Here is a 27,987-nt window from a genome sequence, read left to right on the forward strand (position 1 = left end):
CTCCTGCTTTAAATTCGCTTTCTCGCCAGGGCCGTCTCCCTTCGGGTTCGGGTGTGTCATTAATGACCTTTGCCAGGCTTGGGGTTAGGTCCATGATCTGGTTTGATTGGTTGCCATGCCCCACTGCTCCTATCGTCTGTAGTACATTCTGCACTGCATCTTGGAGGGCGGGGGTGGGGCGAATGCACCACTATATTCACCTGTCTACAGATGTCAGAGAAGGATCTATCTATTCCACACCACGAGACTCCCTCATTGCTCTTCTGAGTCTTACTTTGATCATAGAATATCTATTTTCCATGTCAGGTGCTCCTTTTGCCGTGGTGCCTACTACTAAATGCCAATCACCGGCGCGGCATGGATCCCTGCATAAATCTTAATTATCCAATTTATAGTCGTCCTTGTTACTGAACGGGTCGCATTTAAAGATCCACTTCGTCCTATCAGTTAAGATTACCGTCAGCTGCTGCATCCCAGACACCCCTGCCCTTATGAATAGTCCTACCAGGGCGCGTGCCAACAGTGTGAACTGGGGCAGCCCCACATTTGCTTAAGTCTTCTAATAAATACATTCTCTAAATTGGCTTTGGTGTTGTGCGATGTCTCCTCAGTCCCACCTGCAAGTTTGTCAGGGCTGGCGTGTATCCACGTGGCTGTTCCGGCGACCTTAACAGCTATCTGAGCTGTAAGGCGTACTTGAAACGGTCCCAGCCACCTCTTCGCCTTCCTGTTTTCCCTCCTGAAGTCTTTCGCCACCATTCAGGCTCCAGGTTATAGATCGTACATCTTCCCTTCTGCTGATTGGGGTAGTGCTGTCTTCAGTTGATTCTGTATTTGGGACAGAAGTGTAGAGAGTTTCATGCAGTATCACAACATCTCATCCTCACAGTGGCCTGTTATCTGGCTTCCCTTACGTCTCGGGACAATTCCTGTGTTTGGCCGCCTACCAAACAAAATTTCAAACGGGCTCTCCCTCTCCCTCTCCCTCTCCTCTCCTCCTAGCTCTCCCTCTCCTCCTAGATCTCATACACATTAGCACAATTGGAAGTGCCTTTGTCCATGTCATCCCTAGTTCCTCACAGCATTTTCTCAATATATTTTTAAGGTAGACTTTTCTCTTTCCGCTGCCCTACCGCTCGTTTGGTGGAAGGCATAGTGGTATCCCATGTTTATTCCCAAATACTCACTAATCTGCTGTAGGGCATTATGGACAAATGGTGTCCCATTGTCACTACTAAGCCTAGAGTGTAGGTTTGCTCGCTGAGCTGTAGGTTTGATATCTAGACGTTTCATTACCTGGCACATGGAGGTTAGTGGGCTAGTGTAGTTTAAGTGGGCTTGGATCGGCGCAACATCGAGGGCCAAAGGGCCTGTACTGCCCTGTATTTTTCTATGTTCTATGTTCTAGGTAACATCATCAGTGACGAACGCCAAGTGAAGAGAAACTGTTGTGTCCCCCTTTCTAGATAAATGTTTGTCCAGGATGGGGTTCCTGGGGTTTGTTTTGATGCCATTTCCGGTTCGTTTTCTGAGGGGTTGATAGATGCTACCTAGATATATGTCTTTTTTTATGGCGGTGTGGTTGGAGTGCTAGGCCTCAAGCAATTCTCTGGCATGTCTTTGCTTAGCCTGTCCCAGGATAGATGTGTTGTCCCAGTCGAAATGGTGTTTAAATTTCATCCGTGTGAAGGGCTACGAGGGAGAGAGGGTCGTGTTCTTTTGTGGCTAGCTGGTGTTCTGTATCCTGGTGGCTAACTTTCTTCCTGATTGTCCTACGTATTATTTGTGGCAGTCCTTGCATGGAATTTTGTAGACGACGTTGGTTTTGTCCATGGGTTGTACTGGGTCTTTTAAATTTGTTAGTTTTGTTTAGACTGTTGGTGGGATTCCGAGGGGTCTTAATAGTCTGGCTGCCACTTCTGAGACTTAATTGATGCATGAAAAGGTAGATAGGGTTTCTGGCTGTGTTAGGTCTACTTGTCGTGGTTTGTTCCTGAGGAATCTGTGGACTGTATTTTTTAAGTGTCCGTTCTTCTTGAATACATTTTATAGGCGGTTCTCCTCTGTTTTCCGAAGTTCGTCTGTGCTGAAATGTGTGGTGGTTCGTTGGAATAGTGTTCTGATACAGCTTCCTTTTTGCGTGTCGGGATGGTTGCTGGTGTAGTTAAGTATTTGGTCAGTGTTTGTCGGTTTGCTGTATATGCGGACACACCAGAGAATTCCGAGAGGCCTCGCACTCCAATCACAGCGCCATAAACAAATACATAGATCGATTTACCATCTGTCAACCCCTCAGAAAATGAATAGGAAATGATATCACCACAAACCCCAGGAACCCCATCCATAACAAACATATAAATAGAAAGCAGGAGACAACATCTTCACTTCACTTCACTTGGAGGTCGCCACTGATGATGTGACCTAGCCAGGGAATGAAACGTCTGGATATCAAACCTGCAGCTCAGCGAGCAAACCTACACCCTAAACCTCAACCTGAGCTATAAACCTTCACAAACCTTGGGACTACTAAGCCTCTCAGGGAAGCTCCATCTCGGAATTATTTCAGTTAGGAAAGCTTTGGTTATGGCACTGGCATTCTGTTTTGCCGTGGGGAACGCTTGCACCCATTTGGAAAACATATCACCAATTACCAGACAATACCTTTTTCCTTCACAGGGTGTTAGTTCGGTAAAGTCCAGTTGTAAATGTTCAAATTGTTTTTGAGGTTTCGGAAGTGCTTCATGACTCATCTGTATTCCCTTCCCCACATTATTGTGGCACAGATAACATATCGTTCACAATATTTCTGGAAGTAATGTTTAAATCCCTCAGTGTGCCACTGTGCTGAAATGCTGTCACATCTCCCCTCTTTTGACACATGTTCCTTACCGTGTGTCAGTTTGGCATAGAATGGAAATAATGATCGTGGAAGAAAAGGATTACCATTGGTGCCACACCATATTCCTTACCTCAAACTGCACTCTGATTTTTCCCAATCAAACGTGTCTTTGTGGGCGGCACGGTGGCACAGTGGCACAGTGGTTAGCACTGCTGCCTCACAGTGCCAGAGACCCGGGTTCAATTCCCGGGCGACTCTCCGTGAGGAGTTTGCACATTCTCCCCGTGTCTGCCTAGGTTTCCTCTGGGTGCTCTGGTTTCCTCCCACAGTCCAAAGATGTGCCGGTCAGGTGAATTGGCCATGCTAAATTGCCCGTAGTGTTAGGTAAAGGGTAGATGTAGGGGTGTGGGTGGGTTGTGCTTCGGCGGGGCGGTGTGGACTTGTTGGGCCGAAAGGCCTGTTTCCACACTGTAAGTAATCTAATCTAATTCAAGCCTGGACTTCGACTCTGACTCCCGTCCGTCTGCTGTTGGAGTAAGGATTTTTGTCATTCCCATGTCAAACTGATCATTTACCAGCTGCTGGGCTGCCGTCCTTGCCGCTGAGTCTGCCCTTGCATTTCCTTGAGAAACAGAATCGTTATTTTTCGTGTGGGCATCATATGAAAACACAGCGATTGATTTAGGCAATAGGACCACTTCCAAAATGTCAAAAATCTGATCACGGTGTGTGATGGGCTTTCGGGTGAAGGTCAAGAAGTCCCTGTATTTCCACCGGGGTCCAACATCATGTGCAACTCTGAATGCGTATCTGCTTTCGGTTAAATATTCGCTGTCTTTCCCTTGGTCAATTTACATGCCTCAGTCAAGGCAACCAGCTCCGCTGCTTGCGCTGACAGTTGAGAAGGGAGTGATCCCGCTTTGAATACCTCATGGGTAGTTACTACAGCATCCCCAATACAATTCTGGCCTATCTCCTTGCTCCTGAATGCTGAGCCATCCACAGAAAAAACGCCATATTTGGATTCTGAAGTGGTGAATTCTGCAAGTTTTGTCTAGGCAGCACATTTCATTAATTACAGCGATACAATCATGTGGGTCTCCGTCTCCTTCTCTAGTGAGAGGATTAGCAGCATAAAGGATGTTACATCGTTTTACTGCAATGTTAGGTTTCTCCAAGAACACAGTATTGTATCTGAGTCAACGTGCTGCCGACGTATGTGCTGTCTTTTGCTCGGAAAGCAGTAAGGATACTGCATGTGTGATCAGTTAGATAAAGTCGCCAGAGCCGATTATATCGCAAACACAGCTCACAGGCATTTACACAATCCTGCCGCTACGAGGTCGGGCTTAGCCGAAAGATAAGCTGCCAGCCTGAATTTATCCCCATGATCCTGCAACAACACAGCTGTCGTGCAGCCATGTTTTTCATCTACCATTTGACAGAAGGCTTGTTTGTATTTGGAATCCCCAGTGTAGGTGTACTTTGAAACGTCTTTTTCAATTCAACTCGGCCGCTGGGATCCATTGCAACGTACCTTGGTTCTGCTATCCTTTTCCACGGGCTATGTCACTTCAGGGCGCCTCAAGATTTGTGTAATATGGGATAAACGTTCTTTAGTACGAGCGTATGCCCAAAAAGGATAGCAAATGTTTCCTCATGTAAGTCCTTGGAATTTGCTGAATTACTTGCACTCTGTCTTGACCTTCCTTTGGTCTTCCCTTGTTCAGATATTAAGTGACCGAAGAACTTCACCTGTTGTTGCATAAATTGAAGCTTTGTGAGACTGGCTTTGTGCCCTTCCCTCGTGCAATGCAAGGGAATCCTTCACACATTGTTCTTCTGTCGGTGCTACTATTAAGCAATCGTCCACAGATTGCTGAAGCGCAGACCCAGGGGTGAAAACAAGAGTCTCCAGACTCCTGCATAGAGCCTCATTATATATGGTGGGTGACTCACAGTAACATTGACAAGGTCGTGTGAACTCGTAAGATTTCCCTTTGAATGAAAAAGTGAACCAGAATTGACTATCTGGATGCACCATTCCACTAAAGAATGTATTTGCTAAATCCACAGCAGAGAACCATTTACTGTCCGGTGGAAATTGAGCTAATACAGCATAGGGTTTGGGAACATTTGATGCGTGCGGGACAACACTGTTATTGACTGCCTGCCGGTCTTGAACAAACCTGCATTCCTCTGGTTCACTTGGAATTTTTGCCTTTTTGATCAGAAAAATGGGAGTTCTCACCGGTGAGTTTACACAGGGGATTATCTCTCTAGCCTTTGGGAAGGACTGAAAGACTGGAGTAACTACGTCCATGGCCTCGGGTTTTAACGGGTATTGTGCTCTGCAAGGACGATACTCCGACTTCGTGGTCACTCGTATTGGTTCACAACCTCGTATATGCCCCACATCATGTTTGCCTTTTACACATAATTCAGTAGGGACCGTTATTAATCTTGGGTATGAGAAGTTTATCTTAGCAAAACGCCAGGCCAGCCTTCTTGGCTCTTCAGGGCTAGACGGGGTTCCCTCGACTCTTCTATTGCCTGAGTTAGACAAATTAATTTCTTCCTATATGTCCGCACATCTGCATTGAACCACATACCCACATCGTCCCAGAACACCCAACATTTCGTTCTATATGCATTTAGTACCCATGGCCCCAAATCCTGCCACCAGTCACTGGACACCTTCGCCAGTGACACGCGAGGAGCATAGCCTTCCACATCAAAAATATAGAGTTTACTTGCCGTCGCAGGTACTTTACATAAGTTCACACTGACTGCACATCTGCCATCCCTTCAATAAAATTCGCACAATAACAACTGACCTGGTTTAACCAATCTCCTGAACCAATACTTCTCTTATGGTTCCTCAGGGCTATCGTGGTGTATGTGTGCTGTGCAGTGCAGCATATTCCCGCAAAAAAAAATCGGTGTTAATAGGATTAACATGGTTACCTGCTCACTGAACTCATTGCTCTCTGGCTTAATCGCCACTCATAGACATACACCAGGGGTCTTGGGTTGTATTTTACACTTTACACTTGTGAATTCTCCCTTTGAATTACCTGCAAGCCCGTCGGAGTACTGAGCAAATACAACCCCAGTCTCACTATGAGATCCCGAGCCATCAAATGTAAAGGACAGAATTCCGCGAACAAAATTGAGAATTAGAATGGATATACATTTCTTATTTCACACAATATGGGTGCGGTAAAACTCTCTCATATCACGACGCCTGATGACTCCATTGTGTTCAGGAACATTCCACTTATCTTTATTGTTGTCAACTCTCTGAACTGTCTTGATTTGAGGAGTCAATATGCTGGCAATGTATCTACCAAAAAGGTAACTGGTCTACCTTCCACATATAACATAGAGGTAGGCATCGACATATACGCATCATTGTTATATTGAACATATTGTTCACACTTCGCAATCTCAATGTTCAATATAGAGTTGGGATACATCTCAGTGCCCGTTAGGTTAGTAGAAGTGATTAGCATTAGGGATTCTTCGTTGCCAAGTATAAAGGAAAGAGGTTAACCTGTACCTTGTGGCCTGCCCACCTCAACCTCAGTCGTCCCCTGTCAGTCACCATGCTGTCCAGCCTCCAGGACCGATTGAGGCTGTCTGTGCGGGCACTGTCTTGACCAGTGGTCCATTGCTCCACAAAAAAAAGCACCAGCCAGATCTATCTCTGCAAGCGCACTTTCGCGATCCCTTCCCCTTTTGTGAACTCCACCTGTGCCTCTCTCTTTTCCCGCAGTTCCTCCTTCCAATGGCTGAACGAACATTTGCATCATAATAAGCTGAGGTTCATGTGATTGCTGTTCCATCTTTAATTTCCGGTTGTGGTTCTCTTGAGCCAGTAGTTTTTCAGCATGTATCACGTATTGTTCTATCTAATTTAACTTTCCCGTGTCCCAGGTAATACACGTATATTATTACCTATTCTGTTGTTTCGTACTTCATTCCATTGATGAAGCTGCTCCTCAGGTGTGCCTCATACGGTGTGATCTCTGCCGTCGTTATGTCCTTGGGTAGTATCAGTCCACAATAGACGTTATCGACTTTCGTGAGGCGCTAAAGGTACTGGGACATTGTCTCGACTTCTTTAGGGATTCTTGTTTAAATTGATTGTGGGTACGATATGCTATTGGTAAATCAGCAGACCCTGAGGCAGCGACCGTTGACTTGGAATCTTCGTGAAGTGGATCTCGTAGCGGGGCTGTAGCTCTTCGAGGGCACCCGTTAAGGTCAGGATCTGATCCAGTCTTAAGACACTGTCCAGCTTCATTCGGTTGTTTTCCGTGTGTGTGTGTGTGTCTGTGCATGTGCGCTGGGGTTTGTACGTGTACTTGATCTATCTTTATTTCGAGATTTTCTTTCCCTGAAATCAGGCTAAGCTTTCAACATGTGATAAGCACTCCAATTCACAGGTTCTATTTTACCCTTCCATTTCTCCTTCTCTCTCTCCTCCAACGGTGACCTCATTATTTGCAACTGAATATTACTAAAACTTCCTTCCTCCAGATAAACACATTCCTTGGTTTACATTTTTAACTGTTTTTCAGAAACTGGGCCATAATTATTCAGCATATATTCTATTTTTTCTTGACCATTCCGAGTTGTCTGTCGACCCTCTTTTCGTTTGCGCTTGCTGGAGCCGATTTTCATGGATATTGGAAAAGTGTTCATCACTCTCTGTCTGTCTCTCCGTCTGTCTATCTGTCTATCTCTCTCTCTCTCTCTCTCTCTCACGAGACCATAATCTTCTCTTTGCCAATATAACTTGCTTTTACCTCCGGAGGTCCCGTCTCATTGGGCGCGACCGCCTCATTGCCTTGGTTTTCAAAAACCAAGAACCCACGTAACCGGTACAGCTTTGGTGACTCCAACGCTGCCCATGGTGGCTCCAAGTCTCAAACCACCGTTAATGTTGCTGTCTCTTAAACTCTCTAGAGTTGAGTATTACTCGAATACCGCACGTGAGTTCACTGGTCCCTCTTCCTGGTTCGTCTATTCTCTTCAAACGAGTCTCTATGTGATAGTGAAGCACTTCATGTGAGGGATCACTGTGACAGTGACGCAGTAAGAGTGAGTTGTCAGGCTGATAGTGACGCAGTAATTGGAAGGAGATCAGGCTGATAGTGATGCAGTAAGTGTTACTGTGTCAGGCTAATCCTGACGCATAAAGTGGGAGGGGACAGGGTGATAGTGACGTAGAAAGTGTGATGGGTCGGGCAGAGACTGACGCAGTGTGTGTGAGACAGTCAGGGTGATAGTGAGGGAGGAAGTGTGTGCGTTCAGGCTGGTAGTGACACAGTAAGTTGAGGGTGTCAGGCTGATAGTGGCCAATAAAAGTGAGGTGTTAGGGGAATAGTGACGCAGTAAGTGTGAGGTGTCAGGCTGTTAGTGATGCGGTAAATGTGAGGGATCAGTCTGATGGTGAAGCAGTAAGTTTGAGCGAGTCAGGCTGATAGAGACGCAGCAAGTGTGGTGGGGTCAGGCTGATAATGTCACAGTATGTGTGAGAGGTCAGGCTGATACTGATGAAGTAAGTGTCGGTGAGTCAGAGTGATCCTAATGCAGGAAGTGAGAGAAGACAAGGTGATAGTGACGCAGTGAGTGTGAGGGGGTCAGCGTGATGGTGACAGAGTAAGTGTGAGTGTTCAGGCTGATATTGATGCAGTATGTTCAGGGCGTCAGGCTAATACTGACCAGTAAGTGTTAACTGACAGGGTGATAGTGATGCAGGATATGTGACGAGTCAGACTGATAGACACGGTGAAATTGTGAGGGCTCAGGCTTATAGTGATGCGGGAAGTGTGCGAGTGTCAGGCTGATAGTGACGCAGTAAGTGTGTTGGGTTAAGAGTGATAGGAACGCAATAAGTGTGAGCGGCTTTGGATGATAGTGACAGGTCAGTATGAGGGGGAGGATGGTAGTGATCCAGTGAGTGTGAGGTGTCAGGATGACAGTGAAGCAGACTGTGTGAATGTGTCATTGTGATAGTGAAATAGCAAGTGTGATGGGGTCAGGGTGACAGTGACGCAGATGCTTTCAGGGAGTCAGGTTGTAGTGATGCAGTAATTTTGAGAGGTCAGGGTGATAGTGACGCAGTGAGTGTGAGATGTCAGTGTGATAGTGACGCAGAACATTTGAGGGGCGAGGCTTATAGTGACGCAGTATGGGCAAGGGGTCAGGGTGACATTGATGAAGATGCACTCACAGGGCCTGGTTGTAATAAAGCTGTAAGTGTGAGTGTCTCAGGCTGATAGTGATGAAGTAAATGCGAGGGCGTAAGGCGGTTAGGGATGTAGTAAGTGTGCAGGGGTAGTGCTAGAAGTGACGCAGTAAATGTGAGTATTGAAGCTGATAGTGATACATTAAGTTTGAGGGGATCAGGCTGATCTTGACGCAGTAAATGTGACGTTGTCAGGATGATAGTTACGCTGTAAGTGTATGGCGGCACAATGATCTTGACGCAGTAAGAGTGGGGAGTCAGGGTGATAGTGACGCAGTAAGCATGAGTGGGTAAGCCTGATCGTGATGCAGTATATGTGAGGGAGTCAGCCTTGTGGTGGCGCAGTAGGTGTGAAATGGCCAGGCTGATATTGACGCAGTTAGTGTGTTGGGGTCAAAATGATAGTGACACAATAGGTGTAAGCGGCTCAGGATGATAGTGACACAGTGGATGTGAGATACCAGTGTGATAGTGACGCAGTAAGTGTAAGGGGTCAGGATGACAGTGACACTAAGTGTACGGCCCTCAGTGTGATAGTGCAACAGCAAGTGTGGGGTGTTAGGGTGTAAATGATGTCGTAAGTGAGAGAGGGGCCTTGCGATAGTGAAGCAGTAAGTGTGAGGGAGTCAGGCTGATAATGACACAGTCAATGTGACGGGGCAGTGTTTTAGTGACAAGATAAGTGTGAGGCGTCAGTCTGATACTGACACAATAAATGTGATGGAGTCAGGCTGATAGTGACACAGTAAGTGTGAGGGATCAGCCTGATAGTGACACAATAAGTGTAAGGATTCAGGGTGATAGTAACATGGGAAGTGTGAGGGCGTGACTGAAAGTGACGCAATAAGTGTGTGGCGGTTAGGCTGATGGGGACGCAATAAAAATAAGGCCGGCAAGGTGAAATTGGCAAAGACTGTGTGAGTGGGTCAGGGTGATAGCGACGCAGTAAATGTGAGGAAGTCAGGGTGCGAGTGACACAGTAAGTCTGAGGGGTCAGACTGATAATGACGCAGTAAGTATGAAGCAGTCTGGCTGAGAGTGACACAGTCAGTGTGAGGGGGAGAGTTTTAGTCATATAGTAAGTGCGAGGCATCAGTCTGAAACTGATACAAAAAGTGTGAGTGGGTCAGGATGATATTGACGCAGTACGTCTGAGGGGTCAGGCTGATAGTGACGGAATCAGTGTGATGGGGCAGAGTTTTAGTAACATGGTAAGCGTGAGGCGTCAGTCTGATACTGACACAAAATGTGTGATGGAATCAGGCTGATAGTGACGCAGTAGGTTTTAGGACTGAGGGTGATATTAACATAGGAAGTGCGAGGGCGTCACTGATAGTGACGCAATAAGTGTGTGGTTGTCAGGCTGATAGTCACGCAGTAAAAATGAGGATGTCAAGGTGAAACTGGTGCAGTAAGTGTGAGGATGGCAGATGGACAGTGATGCAGTAAGTGTGAGGGGTTCACGCTGATATTGAGACATGCAAGTGTGAGGGGCCAGGTTGATAGTGACGCTGTGTGCCAGCGGGTCTGGCTGATAACGACGCAGAAAATGTGAGTGTCTCAGTGTGTCAGTCATGCATTACGTGTGTGAGGGTCAGGGTGATAATGACAGAGAAAGTGTGAGGGGGTCAGGTTGATAGTGCTGCTGTAATTGTGAGCTTGATCAGCGTGATAGTGAGGGGCTCAGGCTAATAGCGACACAGCAATTGTGAGGGGGTCAGGGTGGTAGTGACGCAAAACGTGTGAGCGGGTCAGGCTAATAGTGATGCATTACGTGTGATGTTTCAGGCTGATAGTGACGCAGTAAAGGTGAGAGTGTTGGTGTGCTAGTGATGCAGTAAGTGTGAGCCGCTCAGGATGATAGTGACACAGTTAGTGTAAGGAGTCAGGATAATAGTAACATAGGAAGTGTAAGGACGTGACTGATCGTGACAAAGTAAGTGTTTGGCAGTCAGGCTGATAGTGACACAGTCAAAATGAGGGTCCCGAAGTGAAAGTGGCACAGTAAATGTGAGGGCGCCAGATGGATAGTGATGCAGTAAGTTTGAGGGGTTCACGCTGAAATTAAGGTGGTAAGTGTGAGGGGTCAGGTCCATAGTGATGCAGTTATTGTCGGCGGGTCAGGCTGATAGTGATGCATTCAAAGACCAAATATCCAAGGCTCACTGTAGTGGTGAATAGCGAGACTTGTCAAGGTTAAGATAAAAATTAATAGTTCTCATCCTGGTCATAAATCACAATGCTTCATTTTAAAATTGTCCACTCCTGCTTCGAGATTCACCAATGAGGGAACAAGATTTAATTGCACCACCCTGTTTATCTCTTCAAATATTTTGCAACTCTCAATGAGATTATCTCTCTTTTGTTGAAACTGTTCAAAAAAGACCGGATTTGCCCAATTTCAATTCACAGGACTAACGTTCATCCATGATATCAAGGCTAATCACCATTCGTGGTATTCCTCATATGGCATTAGTATCTTTCCGAAATTGAGGATTATAATTCCTCATACTGTAGTCCACGTGCGGTCGAACTGAGCCACGATACATTGGAAATAATGCTTTGTTCTCGTGCTCTGAAATCCTTCTGCAGCTTTCACAACAGACTTCTACAACTGCTACTAGACTTCAATGACTTATTAAAAAATTCTCCAAGATGCAATTCTAAAAATCTGTACATCAGACTTTCTTCTTCAAACCTTCGACAAATAATCTCCACACATTTCCCTCCTGACAAGTATGATAAAGTCAAATCGTTGCTATTTATCAAATCATGAGGGACATGGATAGGTTGAGTCGTGTTTTTCTGCTGGTGAGGAAGTCAAAACTTAGAAAACATCGGTTTAAAATTAGTGGGTAAGGATTTAAAAGGGACGTCAGGGGCAACATTTTCAGTCGTGTTCAGAATGAGCTGACAGAGAAATTGTTGGAGACTGGTACAACTGTAACATTTAATGGCATCTGGATGGATATATGAGTAACAAGGTTCAGAGGGATGTCGGCCAAAAGTTGGCAAATGGGACCTATTAATTTAGGATAACTGTCCTCAATGGTCAAGTTGGAAAGAAGGGCCACTTTCCATGTTGTATTGTTCAAGGACTTGTTGACTCTAGAACAACCGCAAAAACTTTGCAAATAATTCCGTCAAGACGATTTCAAGTTGCAAATGTTCGGTCAATCTTCCTCTCATGTGCTCACAAGTTCATTACCTGATGTCAGAACTCACGGATTAGTTGCTGGATCCATTCCTGTAAATTGGTTCTGCATTCTTTCTAATTCCGATTTTTTTTTAACGAATGTAGCTAGTGTTTATGGACTTAGCATCAATATTTCTAATACCATATTTCGATGAATATTAAAACACAACAGCATATCTACTTTGGCACCAGATGATGAGCAATTGAGTCAAAATCGATCGGACACAGTGAGACAATGATCCTCTCTTCATGTGGTGTAAATCCGTGACTCTATAATTCAACGAAGAATCATTCCCACAACTTCAGCTGTGTCAGGATCTAGTTTGCGGTGAAAGCCTGTCAATCTGCTAAAGTAACGTTCGTCTGGGTCTCTGCAAAGGATTTGGCGAAATCTTTGGGTCTTGACAATTTGTTCTTCAAACAAAGTACATATTTCATGAATTAAGTTCTTTTACTATGAAAATTAGCCACTTTTCTGCAGCTGTGATGGCCGAGCGGTTAAGGCGTTGGATTTGAAATCCCATGGGGTCTCCCTGCGCAGGTTCGAATCCTGCTCACAGCGTTGAATCTTTTAAAAGTCATTAATTCCTTTGCAGAATTTGGATTTCGTGGAGCTTGAGCTTTGCATTCAATCGAAAGTAAATTTTCAACTGTGAAGAATCCGAAGTAATTTCAAGATGTCTAATTGAATAAATTATATGTCGAGACACAAAAAGTAATCAACTTCCAACACGAATCAGTTTCAAAACATTTGTCGAACTATCGTGAAATTTGGATGTTCGGGGGGGTGGAATTAAGCAAAACAAGAAGCAATGCAATACATTTACCTGCAGGTGATGAGTTTTTTTTTAGGATCAGTTGAAAGTCAAGCTGAGAAAGTTCAACCTAATTTACAACTGACTCTCTAGGCCAATAATCTAGTATATCAGCAGTCAATGAATTAGAAAAAACAACTCCATGTGTGGAAAGGAACTCGACTGATCCAGGTTCCTGGCTTGAGGTGTGATAAGGCAAGGCGATATCAGCGGAGTAGAATTTTCTGGAAATATTAGAAATGGAATGTTAACGGTCTTCTGCTGACCACATTCGTAAGAAACTGTGCATTAAGAACTGAATTTGAAATTAACGATGAAAATCAGACTTGGCCCTCTGCTTGTGGTGCAGCATTGTTGTTGTTGAGGCTAAAATTGACCAAAATAATCGATGGGGATCTTATCCACGACCTTCGTTGGAGCAGTTGGTGTGGAGAGCTCAACATGAAGAACCAAATACCAATTATTCATCTTGGCTATCTGAATTGCTTAGTTAAACATACTCCCAGTTTAATGTAAAAACCTTTGCTCTCAGAGCTAGATATTGTCATGTCAGCATGTTCCGATCTGAGAAGATACTCCATGAAGTAGATGTGACTTAAATTTTGACTCTAACGTCAGAGATGTTGACACATTTCTGCCCCAAAACAGCACTACCATTGGTATCAAATCAAACTGAACAAAGAACTAGTTCACTTAGACATTTCCTGTCTACAGACTCTGCCAATGGACCGTTCAGGCCCGATAGGAATAGGGCGTGGTGACATCTGTTCACAAGTGGATCACTTCATTCTTGCTCACGATCCATAAACCGTAATTCATTTTGTACTTCTTAGCCATCAGCATGATAAGTGGTACATAATGCATAGGTTTGCTTCTCGAAAGAAAGAGCGAAATCTTATTCAATGCAGACGCAAATTCAAGTTGTCCCTGGTCGACCAGACAACAGATATCGTTAAACAAAGTGAATACAGAAAACAATCAATGTTTTCTGGGAGTCAAAAAGATGTACTGGGAGAACAGAAACATATATTTGGAACTAAAGTTAAATACCACTTTCAGACTAAATTTTCTTGAACCGTTATCTTAATTTGACCTTCATGTCCACCATTGCTGCAAAAATTATCTTAACAACTCAGAACTTTGTGTTCTTTGATATTGTCTCCTTCATGTTTCTCTTGATTTTGAAACTAAAAACGGGCAATAGTAATGCACCCTATTTCACTTGCAAAGATCAGAAGAAGATCAATTTATAAGAGAACAAAAATAAAGCTTCGTCTGTCTTTCGAGAGAAAACACAGTTACCATTTCGACTCCAATAAGTCTTCTTCAGAAGTCTGCGCAATGAACTCGAAATAGTAGACCGAAAACGAAAAAAAGAAGCCATAATACCACGAATACACCACCCGCAAGCGCATCAAGTCCTACTCGAATATGCTGTATTACGACTCTCAACATCAGTGGAGAACGGAACAAAGCTCATTCTGCAGTTTCCAACCTGGTATGACGGAGATTGTAAAGTCAGAAATATGATTAGGTAAAAAGCGGGATGAAAGCGGGATATCAGAAGTCTGAAAATAGCAAGTGCGTGCTTTGCTTTGAAGAAGGTTGGCAGTGATGAAAATGGAAATTAACTTCAGTGAGGGGGCTTCATTAATACTCAGAATCGTTGCAACATACAGGGATGCAATTCTTTTTGCTGGGTTTCTGTTCTGCCATTTTATAATCACGACTGCTGACGGGTTTGGTTTCCATTCCAGGCTTAGGTGACTGCCTGATGGAAGTTTGCACATTCGCCCAATTTCTGTGTGGTAGCTCTGGTTTGCTGCCACATTCTAAACATTTGCAGGTTATTTGGATTCGCCATTGAACGCACATGGTTACAGAGGCAGGAATGTGGAGAGTATCTGGATAGGACGTACTTCAGAGGATTTTTGTGAACTTAAATAGATAGAGTGGGGATAGTCTGCTGTTTCCTGGGTGAGCTACATGGACAGAGAGGGGTCAGGGTATTCTTCCCTGAGGGAGAGACATTGACAGAGTTGGGTTAGTTGCTCTTACCTGTGTCAGTCACGCAGATACAGTCGGGTCAGTCTGCCCTTCCCTGGCGAATTTCTTTCACAGAGTGGTGATAGTCTGCTCTTCCCTGCCTGAGCGAAACAGAAAGAGCGGTGTCAGTATTCTCTTCCCTCGGTAATTTATGTTGACAGTCTGGCTTCCGTCTCCTCTTCTCTGGCGAGTTACATTGTTAGAGTGTGGTTAGTATTCATTCATTTGGTGAGTGCCATAGACAGAATGGGATCAGTCTTCTCTTCCCTGAGTGAATTGCATTTATAGAGTGGGGTCAGACTGCTATTCAGTGAATGACTTATATTGACCGTGTGGGATCAGTCTGCTGAGTTAGACTGAGAGTGTGGGGTCAGTCTGCCCTTCCCTCGGTGAGTAACACTGACTGAGTGGCGTCAGTTTGCTCTTCCCTCAGTGAGGTACATTGACAGAGTGGCGTCAGTCTGCTTTTCACGGAGTGAGTTATTTGGACAGTGTGGAATCAGTCTGCTCTTCCCTGGGTGGGTTGCATTGACAGAGTGGCGTCAGTCTGCAATTTCCTCGTTGTGTTAAAGTGATCGCATGAGGTCTTAGAGCACCAATACTTCCAGGAAAGTGCTCAAGTAACATGAATCAGAACTGACTAACAATGAACCATGAAAAGTGAAGATTACCAATTACAGTCTCGATTAGATGAGGTTAACAATTGGGCTGATATCTCCACCGGATCGAGAGGACCAATCACCAGCCTCTCACATCAGGACAGAAATTAAGGAAATTAGGGAAAAGTAACCAAGTTTCACATCGCAATTTCCCTCCTTTTCGCAACAACAACAGAAAACTGCGAGCAGATTCAATGTAGAACCTAATTTCACATCAACAGGGAAAAAAAAATGTTTATTCACTTTCAGAGAAACGGTGTAAAATGAAAATTGTGTAGAATATGAAAGATTGGCGCAGCCTGTTTTTGAGTCGCATTTTATGCTGGTGGCCTTTCGAGCTGGAGGGGCACGTGACAACTACAGCAGAAGGGGAAAACATGGGCACTGACATGTTGGTTGTTTTCTTCTGTGCCACATCACAGCCGGTTTCGAAGAAATGACTGCTTTTTCTGTTCAACTTTAACAAAACTCATCCCTGCAAAACGTTGCCAACTTAATGCATTAGCACACGTGGCCGCGCAGGGATACAAACATAAGCCTTCTTAAGAAGTGGAATCTGAAATCAGTGTCTTAGGTTGCTCAGCCACTCGAGTACACAGGCCAAAACCGGAAACCCAAGAGCATGTACCTGATGATACCCTGCAGCATACTCACACCAACTGCACCAGTTCTGCACAATAAGCGGTGGGGAGGAATTGCTCTATCTGAGCGGTCGTGCTTGTTGTTCTCATCAGCAAATCTGGCTTTGAATTTGCTAGCCCATATCTGCTGCCATGCTGAAACGGAATGCAATTCCGATTAGTCGCTGTGTTTAACTTTGTTCATTCTCTCTCCTCAGATAAAGTGATCACTGAAGATGGTGAATTCTTCTCCTGCCAGAAACGCCGACTCTCCTGCTGTTCATATGAACTGAAAAACTGGTTTAGCACTGGAATCCGAGAATGGCAGAACACGTAGCAAGATTATTCGAAACCCAGAGCCAATAAGAGTTCCAACTTTCATGTTATTTTTCCATAATAGTGCATTATCCAGCAGAGCCATGAGCAACTGCCACCTGGCTGCAAGCTGAGTTGGAAACCTATGTGGGAATCAAGGACATGTGACTCACTTATTTTCAGTAAATCAAACAGTTCTCACATTGAGGTGTGCAAAACGTAATTCCTATACATATTCAGGTAAGGTCAAAGGCGATATGAGATGTCAAAGAGGTGATCACTGTTCGTGATTGCTATTTGTTCGAGTCGTGAAAAGGTTTCCCGCTTTAGTCGCATTCACGTTTCTTGTTGATGACTGAATCAGACAGAAGGTGTTTCACCAGAGCTGCACGTGACTTGCATTCCTCTCCCTCGCTGTCATACTTTCCTGGAACTCTGTGAGAACAAGAAAACAAAATACATACTGTCATTCGGCAGCCTGTCTGTGATTTCCTCATTTTCAGTTACAACATAGCTTAGACTTCAGGCCACACGGTAATATTAGTAACAGTAAGAGAACAAGAGTCGATAGTTCATCTGTGCCTTTAAATCTTTTCATTCTGAATGAACTGTATCAGTGTCTGCTGCTTCGAAACTCGAATATGTGAACTGCTCCAAACTATGATTGAGGATTTCTGGTTTTGTTTGACACACGTTGATAAACGCCAGACAGCGTTCAAATGAAGCTTTCAGAGCACATTTTCGGATGCATTTGACAGAGACTAACATCATGAATCCAGTGTTCGCTGTGACAGAAGGAAATGAATACTCTCCTTGTTACTGATCCAGGCCACCTTCGCATGAAAAGCAAATGCGGTCCTGTTGTTACAGAAAGGATCAGTGCCCGGTAAATGTGTCCTTAAAGTGGACACGATCGAAAAAATAAAGAATACCATGTTGAAATATCCAGGAAATATTGGCTGAAAAGGCGCAGACAATTTTCCCTGCAGAGCCAAGACATAGGAACATATGTAACTGCACTCTTAAACAGGATGGCCAGCAGTGATATAAACATCGCCACATATGAAGGACACTGCGAATAGAAATTTGAAAATGAAATTCACGCAGCAGGTATTCGGAATTATATTCTTTCCACCGCTACAGTAGTATTGGGCGAGTAAATTCAAAACAAGGCTTGTTGATGATTATGCAACAAAGCCCCATCGATCATGATATGAAAGACAGTCGTCCGTAAAGAGGGAACAACATTGTTTCTTCTAAGCTTTGTACTGGGACACTTTCGCACAAACTGATACTGCCACTCTCCAGAAAATATCAGGGCTCGCGGCATGCACTCTTAGAAATGGTGACCATCAGTGCTGGAAACATCCCTGCATATTCAGAACAAGGAAGATAACATATCGAATAAAAGCGTAGACGGCAATTAATTGGACTTGTATTCCCTTTCACCACAGCAGCTAGAATGTGCGGGAATATACAGAGTAAGGTTTACTGACCAGGTCAGAAAGCAATTACCTCCACATATCTTGACTCACAAGCCTATCTTTCTTTCTGTCCGTTTTTTTTTTGAAGCGCCGATCCTTTCCGTAGGAGATGAAGATGATTACTACTCTACCACAGGATCACAGTGGGGCCAGAGACATGATCGAGCTGCTCAGAACAGTTCGTGTTTGCCGAGAATCACTGAAACTGAGATTGATGACACGTAGACACGGTGTAACAGCTGCCAACACATATGGAGGGTTTGGGGACGGATTAGGACCAACTCTGGGAAAAAGACTGGATCCTAAGACTGGGGATTAAGTGTTCAGGGAGAGGACTGGAGAATGGGGTTAAGAACGATATTAGCCAAGATCGAATGGTGGAGCAGACTAGATATTCGGAAAGCGCTAACCACCCTTCTATGTCTTCCTATCTCTGGCAATCTGGTATCCAAGGAAATAGAAACAGAGTTATTTGTTCAGTTGGATGTCCTGGGCAAAGTGAGAGATAGAACAAGCATGATACAATTTTAGAGACTGGGAAAATGTTTGGAGAGAAGCAATAAATGTGAAGCTGAATATGAAGTTTGAAGTCAGGACAAATTCAATAAAGAGGAAGTTTGTAGAAAGGCAGAGGGACATGGAGATGGAAGAAGAAGTGTCACCAGTCCCGAAATCTCATTCGGTTTTCATTTTCAAGATGCGACCGGACCTGCTGAGAATTTCCAGAAATTTTATTTGTTGATTCTGAAACAGAAGATGGGAGTGATCCTGGACCAATCAGCTCTCCCACGTTCTAGGAATATTTGACTTACCCGTTCGATCAGATCACGTTTGTCCCACACTGAAACCTCAGAATCCTTCCCTACCCCCACCCTCGTTACTGGCAATAAACTGTTCATTGCATAAACTTATATGAGCACACAACAAGAACAATTGCAAAACGTTCAGGGAGAGCTCCGTTCAGTTCCATTAGCACATTCTGAATCAGTTAATTGTTGTTCAGGACCCATGAGACATTAAGCCGTCTCTGTCAGACCACTAACAAATGGCCATTCGCGTTCTGTGTCTTTGAACACTTTGGTTGGTGCACGGATGTAGTGGAATCTCACGTTTTGAAATGGACATCATTCATAGTATTTTCAGGTGCACTGATAAAGTTGTCTCTGGCGCTTCCAGTGAAGTGCAGACAGTTTTCACTCAGAATCCGGCATATGATCAAAGCAGGAGGACATATGTGTCAACGAAAGCAACAAGAATGCTCCACCAGCGTTGGTTTGCAATTCTGCATGTGGAACGAAAAGCTGGAACCCTATTAAACAGTGAAAACGACTATTATGGGGCTTGGACGCACGACTCTCTGATTAAACACCTCACATTTAATCGAACTGAGATATCCAGGCTTGGCACACGACGAATTAATTTGCTATTTCATTCTGAGCACAATTCACCTGGCACAGCAATTTGCAAAGTTCCAGCTCATTCCTCCCAATCACAAAGAACATAATTCACATCTTTCACTTTTGTTATTTCTTCAAAACATTACAATCTATTTAACACTTGTCCCGGCATTTAAGATTCAACCCGAATAATTTCATACCAAGTGATTTCCAGTCACTCTGGCCGACAGTAAATCAGTCGGAAAATTACCTTCGGAAACCCAATCATTTCTGTCCACAGTATTGCGAATTTCTCATCTGCTGACGAGACAGAGTCCTCACAATCAACATTTTCTTTGTTCTTCCTGCCTAAAACGTTTACCACTTCTTATTTTCAAGACAGGAGTTTTGTTTATAACACGTTCCAAGAACAGGAACAACCTTACAATCTCCTGAAGCCGTTTCCAATTTAAAATGGAAGTTTTCTTCCTTTCCGAAGGGAAGAGCAGTTAATGAGAAAGGAGTTTCCACGAGCTGTGTCCCAGGGTTTGGCAGGAAGCCCTGATTGAAGCTGCAGTGGCCGCTTTCAGTTGGCATCGGGGGAATTGGAGGACATGGTGTCGTATTCTGCTGCGTGTAACCGTCTTGCTCCCTGTGGACTCGGGGTGAATCATGGATGAGTTTTCGGAACAACACTGCCTTCCAGTCTCTGGCCATCTGCTATCTAAGGAAATAGAAACAGAGTTATTTGTTCAGTTCGAAGTCCTGGGCAATGTGAAAGATGGAACATTTCTGATACAAAATTGGAGACTGGGAAAATGGTTGGAGAGGAAGTAATAAAAGAGAAGCTGAATATAAAGTTGGAAGTCAGGAGACATTCAATAAAAATGAAGAGTGTGCAAAAGCAGGTGGAGATGGGCATGGAAAAGAAGTGTCACTAGTCCCGAAGTCTTAAATCGATTTATATTTCCAAGATGCTACAAGACCTGCTGAGAGTTTCCAGTAATTTCATTTATTGCTTTAGAAACAGAAGATGGCAGTGATCCTGGAACAAACAGCTCTCCCGTGCTCTGGGGATATTTGACTTACTGTGTCTATGTCCCGCACTGAAACCTCACGATCCTGCCGCACCTCCACTCTCGTTACTGACAATATACTGTTCATTACGTTAAACACAAGAAGAACAATTGCAAAACGTTGAGGGAGAGTACCCTTCGGTTTCCATCAGAACAATCTGAATCACTGAAAATTGGTTCAGGACACATATGACATTGATCCGTCTCTGTCAGACCCTTAGCAAGTGGCCATTCGCTTTCCGTGCCTTTGAACACTTTGGGTGGTGCATGGTTGGTTTGGAACCTCACGTTTTCAAACGGACATCATTCATTGTATTTTCGGCTGCACTGATAAAGTTGACTCTGGGGCCTCCAGTAAAATGGAAACAGTGTTCACTCAGAAACCGACGTGTGATCAAAAGCAGGCGGACAGATGTGTCAATGAAAGCAGCAAGAACATTCCCCTGCGAAGGGTTGCAATACTGCACGTGGAACGAAGATCCGGAATTGTATGAAGCAGTGAAAGCGCCCATTGTGAGGCTTGCACCCACCACCCTCAGATTAACCATCTCACACTGCACCGACTGAGCTAACCAAGCACGGTGCACTGTGGATTAGTTTGCGATTACATTGCGAGCATAATTCATCAGCAATTTGTTAGGATCCAGTTCATTCCTCCTAATCACAAAAATATCATTCACACCTTTCACTTCAGTTATTCCTTCAAAGCATTACAATCTATTCCGCACTTGTCCCTGGATTTAAGGTTCAACCTTAATATCTTCATACTTTTACCCTCACCTTTATGTCGCTGATGTGATTTCCAACCTCTGTGGCAAACAGTAAATCAGTCGGGAAATTACCAAAGGAAACTCAATCATTTCCGTTTACAGTTTTGGGCATTTCCCATCTGCTGACGAGACAGAGTCGTCTCAATCAACATTTTCTTTGTTCTTTCTACCTAAAACCTTTACCAATTCTTATTTTCAAGTCAGGAGTTTTATTCATAACACGTTCCAAGAACTGGAGCAACGTTCCAATGTCCTGAAGCCCTTTCCAATTTAAATTGAAAGTTTTGCTCCTTTCACACGGAAAGAGCTGTTACTAAGGGAGCAGTTTCCATGAGTTGTTTCCCATGGCTTGGCAGAAAGTCGCTGATTGAAGCTGCAGTGGCCGCTTTCTGTTGGCATCGGGAGCTTGGAGAAAGTGATGTCGTATTCTGCTGCGTGTAAACGTCTCACTCCCTGTGGACTTGGGGTGAATCATGGATGAGTTTTCCCGGTTATAATGTCAATACATGGTTGGGGTAAATGCTTGTGCTGAAATATTTGAGGTTTATTCCCTGGGTGGGCACGAACCACCAACATTTCAGCCAAATGCGCCTACCATTTGAGATACAGAAACTGACAACGCAGATATCCAAAAGCAAAGTTATCGACGGGATATGAGGATCTGTCGGACAGCAGGAACTTGCGTTGTTTTCAGAGACGGTCGCTGATTTTATCACCGAGAGGGTAAGCACACTGAGGAGCTGCAAACACTCAAATTAAAAGGCATCCACACATGCGCAGTGCTCTCACATACATCGCCCACACAGTTGTGCACTGACAATGCTGGTATTTGAAGCCACAATTCGATAGAAACTGAAGCTTAAAATCCAGCACATTAGACCGCTCCACCATGCTACTACACAAAAACCCACACTCAGATTTGTTATGACCAGTGTTTCAGCATGGATTCACGTCAGACACTTAGAACTCGCAAATATTGTAATGAAATTGGCGTAATTTAAGAAGAAAGACCAAAAAAAATGTACTGACAAAGAACAGGCCCTTCATCCATTCAAGCCTGAGCCGATCCAAATCTACTGTTTAAACCTGTCACCCAATTCCTAAGCATCTGTATCCCTCTGCTCCCCACCTACTCATGCATCTGTCATGACGCCTCTTAAATGTATCTACCGTGATTACCTCTCCCGTCTCTGCTGGGAACGCGTTCCAGACACCCATCACCCGCTGTGTCAAGTAGGTGCTGCGTGTATCCCTCTTAAACTTTTTACCTCTCACCTTGAAAGCGTGACCTCTCGGTATTTAATCCTTCAACCTGGGAAATAAAACTTTTCTCTATCTACCCTGTCTGTACCCTTCTTGATTTTGTAAACCTCAAAAAGGTCTCCCTCAAACTCCTTTTTTCTAATGAAAACAAACCTAACCTACTCAACCTCTCTTCCTACATTGCACCTCCCAGACGAGGCAACATCCGCTTAAACCTTTTACACCCCGTCTCCAAAGCATCCACATCTTTTTGGTAATGTGGCGACCAGAAATTTACACAGTATTCTAAGTGTGGCCAGACCAATGTATTGTTCAATTTTAACATGACTTGCCAGCCATTTTATTCAATACCCCATCCAATGAAGCCAAGCATACTATATGCCTGCTTGACCACTCTATCCACCTGTGCAGCAACCTTCAGTGTATAATGGACCTGCACTCATAGATCTCTCTGTTCATCAACACTTTTTCCCCCAAAGCTCTTCCGTTCTTTGTATAACCCCATCTATAATTAGACTGACAGAAATGCGTCACCTCACATTTGTCTGTTTTGAACTCCAGCTGCCACTTTTCAGCCCAACTTTCCAGTATATCTATATCCTCCTGTATTCTTTAACAGTCACTTATAATTTCTGCTAGTTCAGAAATCTTCGAGTCATCTGCAAACTTTCTGATCATTGCAACAGTGCTCTCTTCCAGATGATTTAAGTATATCACAAATAACAGTGGCCACAACACTGACCCCTGTGGAGCACTACTGGTCAGCTTTGTCAATTTCCAGAAACTCCATTCAACTGCCACTCTCTGTCTCCTATTGCTCAACTAATTCTTTATCCACCTGTCTCGAACACCCTGCACACCATGTTACTTTACGTTCTGTATTTGGTTACCATGGGGAACCTAATCTAACTCCTTAAAGTAGTGCATGTACATGACATCAACAACCTTTCCTTCATCTATCAACTTGGGCACTTCCCCGAAAAACTCTATGCCTCTCACTGATATGCACATTATTTTCTAAATATGAATAGATCCTATCCCTCAGTGCCTTCTCCAGCAACTTACCCAACACTGATGTTAGGCCCATTGTTCTGTAGTTATCCGGAATATCCCTCTTATCCTTCCTGTACAGGGGACAATATGAGCAACGTTCCAGTCGGCTATAACCTCACCTGTGCTGAAGGATGCCACGACGATATCTGTCAGGGCCCCAGCTATTTCCTCTCTCTAATCACTCAGGAACCAGGAATAGATCCCATCCGTTCCTGGGGATTTGTCCACATTAATTACCCCTAGCCTGCCCAAACAGTATCCCTACTTACGTCAACATGATGCAGACTAATCAAATGTCTTACTCTAGACTCAACATTCATCATGTTCCTCTCCTCAGTGAACACTGATGCAAAATAATCATTCAGAATCATACCCACTCTCTCAGATTCGACATACAGCCTTCCTTAATTTTCCTTTAGTGGACCAATCCTTTCTCTGCTTCCCCGCTTGCTTCTTATATATGAATAATAGGCTTTAGGATTCTCCTTAATTGTGCTATGGTGAAGTTGTTTAATGACACCTTTTAACCCCCTTGATTCCTCGTTTAAGACTTGTCCTACTCTTCTCATGTTCCTCCAGGGACCATTATGTTGTTAGCTGCCGAGGCGTTATGTATGCTTCCCTTTTCCTCTTCGCGAGTCGTACAATTGTTCTGTCATTAACAGTTCATGAATATTGCCTTTCAAATCCTTTGCCTTCAGCGGGACATGCCTATCCTGCACTATATTTAACCTATCTTTGAAAGCCTGTTACATTTGAACTGTAGACTTTCCTACAAATAACTGTGTCCAATCCACATTTTCGACCTCCTACATAATTTTGATATAATTAGCTTTGGCCCAGTTTGGTACTCTTTCCTGAGGACCACTCTCATCTTTGTCATTGAGTATTCTAAAACTTACAGAATATTGGACACTTCCCAAAGAAATCACCCACGGCAACTACTATCACCAGCCCTGGATTATTCCCCAATATCAGTTCCAATATGGCCTATTCCCTCGTCGGACTATTGATATACCGCTCCAGAAAACTCACCTGGATTCTTCTTACAAATGGCATCCCATCCAGACCTCTGACGCGAAGAGTATCCTGGTCAATGTTGGGAAAATGGAAATCTCCAATCAACACTAAATTATTGCCTCTACGTCTTTCCATGATCTGTTTAAATATTTTTTCTTACACCTCACGGTCTCTGTAATGCAACCCCAAAAATCTAACCTCACCCTACTTATTTCACTTCTCCATCCATAGTGTCTCACGACCCAAGCCCTATATGGTGTCCTCCTTTCGCACAGCCATGATATCATCCCTGACCAGCAATGCAACTCCTTCCCCTTTTACTTCCTCCCTGTCCCGTCTGAAGCGTCTATATCCTAGAACATTTGGTTGCCAACCATGCCCTTCCTTCAACTAAATCTCTGTGATCGCAACAACGTCATATTCCAGGCACCAATCTAAGCCCTAAATTCATCTGTCTATACTCCATGCATTAAAGTAGATGCATTTCAGGTCACCAGTTCTTCTGCATTCATCTGCTCTCTGCCTACTCTTCCCATTATTAATGCTATCTTCCAGATCCTTAGCGTTTCCAGTTTCCACCTCACTGCCGACTTGTTTAATCTTGTGGTTCCCAGCCCCCTGCCACATTAGTATAAAACCTCCCCAACAGCAGTAGCAAAAACTCCCGAAAGGACATACGTTCCCGCCTGGTTCAGATGTGGATCATCAATTTTCTTATAGTTCCACGTTCCCCAGAACTGGTCACAAAATCCAACAAATCTGAAACCCGCCCTGCAGCACCATTCCTCAACTCATGTGTTCACCGTGCCGTTTTTTTTAATTCATTTCTACGCTGGCAGTCACATGGCACCGGCAGTAATCCCGAGATTACTACCTTTGAGGTCTTCCTCTTTAATTTCTCTCCTAGCTCCTTGAATTCTCCCTGCAGGTCCTCATCTCGTTTTTTTTTTCGTTGGTGCCTGTATGCACCAAGGCAACTGGCTGTTCACGATCCCCTTTTCGAATGCTTTTCAGCCGATGGGCGACATCCCTGGCCTGAGCACCTGGGAGGCAACATAACTCTCCAGAATTTCTGACACTCCACGGTGAGTCCACCCGCAGCTCCAGAGTGGCCACGCAGTCAAACAAGTGCTGCAGCTGGACACTTCTTGCAAGTGTAAGTTTAGAAAACCTTTACAAGGATTTGCAAAGTTTGCACTGCTTGGACATGAGAACGAAACTGAATAGGCTTCGTCAGATTCCCAGGAGCTTCAGGGCTTAGAGATGGCCTCACAGAAGCTTATAAAATCATGAGAAACACAGACAGAGGAAATAGTCAGGGAGCACTTCTTCACAAGACACGCGAGTTCAGATCTACATAGTAAATGTTTCATGTGAGAGAGGAAAGATTTAAAAGGGATGTGAGGGACACATGTTTTTCACACAGAACTTTTGTGTGTGTGGAATGAATTGCCACATTTAGTGGCAGAGTCTGGTGCACTCACAACATTTCAAAGGCATCTGAATGGGTGTATAGACAGGAAGACCTCGGAGAGATAAGGCACAAATATTGGCAAATATGTATGGATTAATTTCGGTTATCTATTCAGCAAGGGCAAGTTGGATCGCGGGATTTGTTTCCATGCTCGACAAGTCTGAGATGCTCCAGCTACCAGCAGCGGTTTGATTACACGATTTGCAAAGAAATGCATGATGTTTGTTACTCAGCCAGCGAGTTTGGCTATTTTGTTTGGAGGGTGGATGAGCCCAACCGATCCAGAGATGAAGGTTTTCCGGATATTTGCTGCCATGTCCATTCTTCCTGACACTTTCCCAAGTTCGCCATCAAAGTTTTTGGCTGAAGAAAAATACCTCACGTATCGCATTACCCACTTTGCTCTCCAGCGAATCCAAAAACTGACAGCTCTTATCATGGAACAGAATCATAACTGAAAAGGCAGTTCCATGATCAGACACACCGAAGCTTAAGTGCTGTCTGTGAGGCACTGTGAGTCGTCTCTGACATGAACTGCTTGCACAAGTAACAGCGAGGCAATTCCAAACCTACTGGAGATTTAGTGTATTGCCAAGTCCCAGAAAGTGCTCAAGTATCATAAAACAAAACACAACAACGAACCATTAAAAGTGAACATTTCCAAGTATATCCGTGATTAAATTAGGCCATCAATGCGCCGGTGCCCCCATCTGATCGAGAGAGCCAATCACCTTTCTCCCTCACCAGGACAGTAATGAAGGAAATGAAAGCACAGCAACGTTTCACATCGCGATTGCCCACCTTTTCGCCACAACATCAAAAAACGGCGAACAGATTCAATGCAGGATCTTCTTTCGAAATAACGGTGAAATAACTATGTCTATTCACATTCAGAGTAAACGGGGAACAACGCAAGTTGTCTGGAAACTTAGTAACCAACATAGAATACTTTGTTCCCAGATTCTACTGATGCACAGACTTTCATATGAAAAGGTACCTTGGGTGATTGCCCTACACCCAGAGATCTTCTGGCTGCCTTCTGTTTGCCCTGTCACATTAAACTTGTGTTGCTCTAATCGAATTTGTAATTCTTGCCATTTGTCCGTATTGCTACTAGGGATAGCTGGTCGTGGCAACTCGTGACTGCCACACAAATTCTTTGCCAAAATTGGATAGTCCCGCAACGTGATTCGCAGTGCACGAACTTTGCAACGAGTACATGCCACGCGGCAAGTTAAAAAGCACGCTTCCATTTATTAAAGTAAGTTTCTGGGAACTGACAGCCAGATTCCTCCTTACACTCGGAATTATGACAACACATAAACCAACAGCCTCTCTCAGAGACAAGTGACCAATGCCCATCTTGTGCCGGACATACGTAGTTGACCAGATTGCACGCAGGGACTGCACAGAAAACTATAGAGGAGAAGCAGGGAGACGACCATCGAGCTGCATTCATGCAGTTCAGTTACCCTGTAAACCCCATTCACAGCTGTTCCTTGTAGGTGCACACAGGGCACTGAGTGTCTCTGACTCCGGGACTTGGAACTCGGATTATATGACCGTCTGCAGCACTGGTTACTTCCTTGTGTGAGGTAACTCCCAATGGAACATATGTAAAACACGATAGCTCATTGAGAAATGCGTCCAAAATAGTACCCAAGAGATGTATTACTGTTGTGTTTCTAGTCCTGTTCCTGACATGACCTCCAGCATTGTACT

The 27,987-nt window shown here is 44.2% G+C and overlaps 1 non-coding gene across 1 annotated transcript; it reads left to right on the forward strand.

Annotated features, from left to right (window-relative positions):
* Positions 1 to 12,774: 12,774 nt before the first annotated feature.
* Positions 12,775 to 12,856, forward strand: trnas-uga (transfer RNA serine (anticodon UGA)). The gene has a single exon. It is a non-coding gene; the product is annotated as a tRNA-Ser (tRNA).
* Positions 12,857 to 27,987: the final 15,131 nt, after the last annotated feature.

Source organism: Chiloscyllium punctatum, chromosome 4 (assembly GCF_047496795.1).
Source record: "Chiloscyllium punctatum isolate Juve2018m chromosome 4, sChiPun1.3, whole genome shotgun sequence".
NCBI classification, from domain to species: Eukaryota; Metazoa; Chordata; class Chondrichthyes; order Orectolobiformes; family Hemiscylliidae; genus Chiloscyllium; species Chiloscyllium punctatum.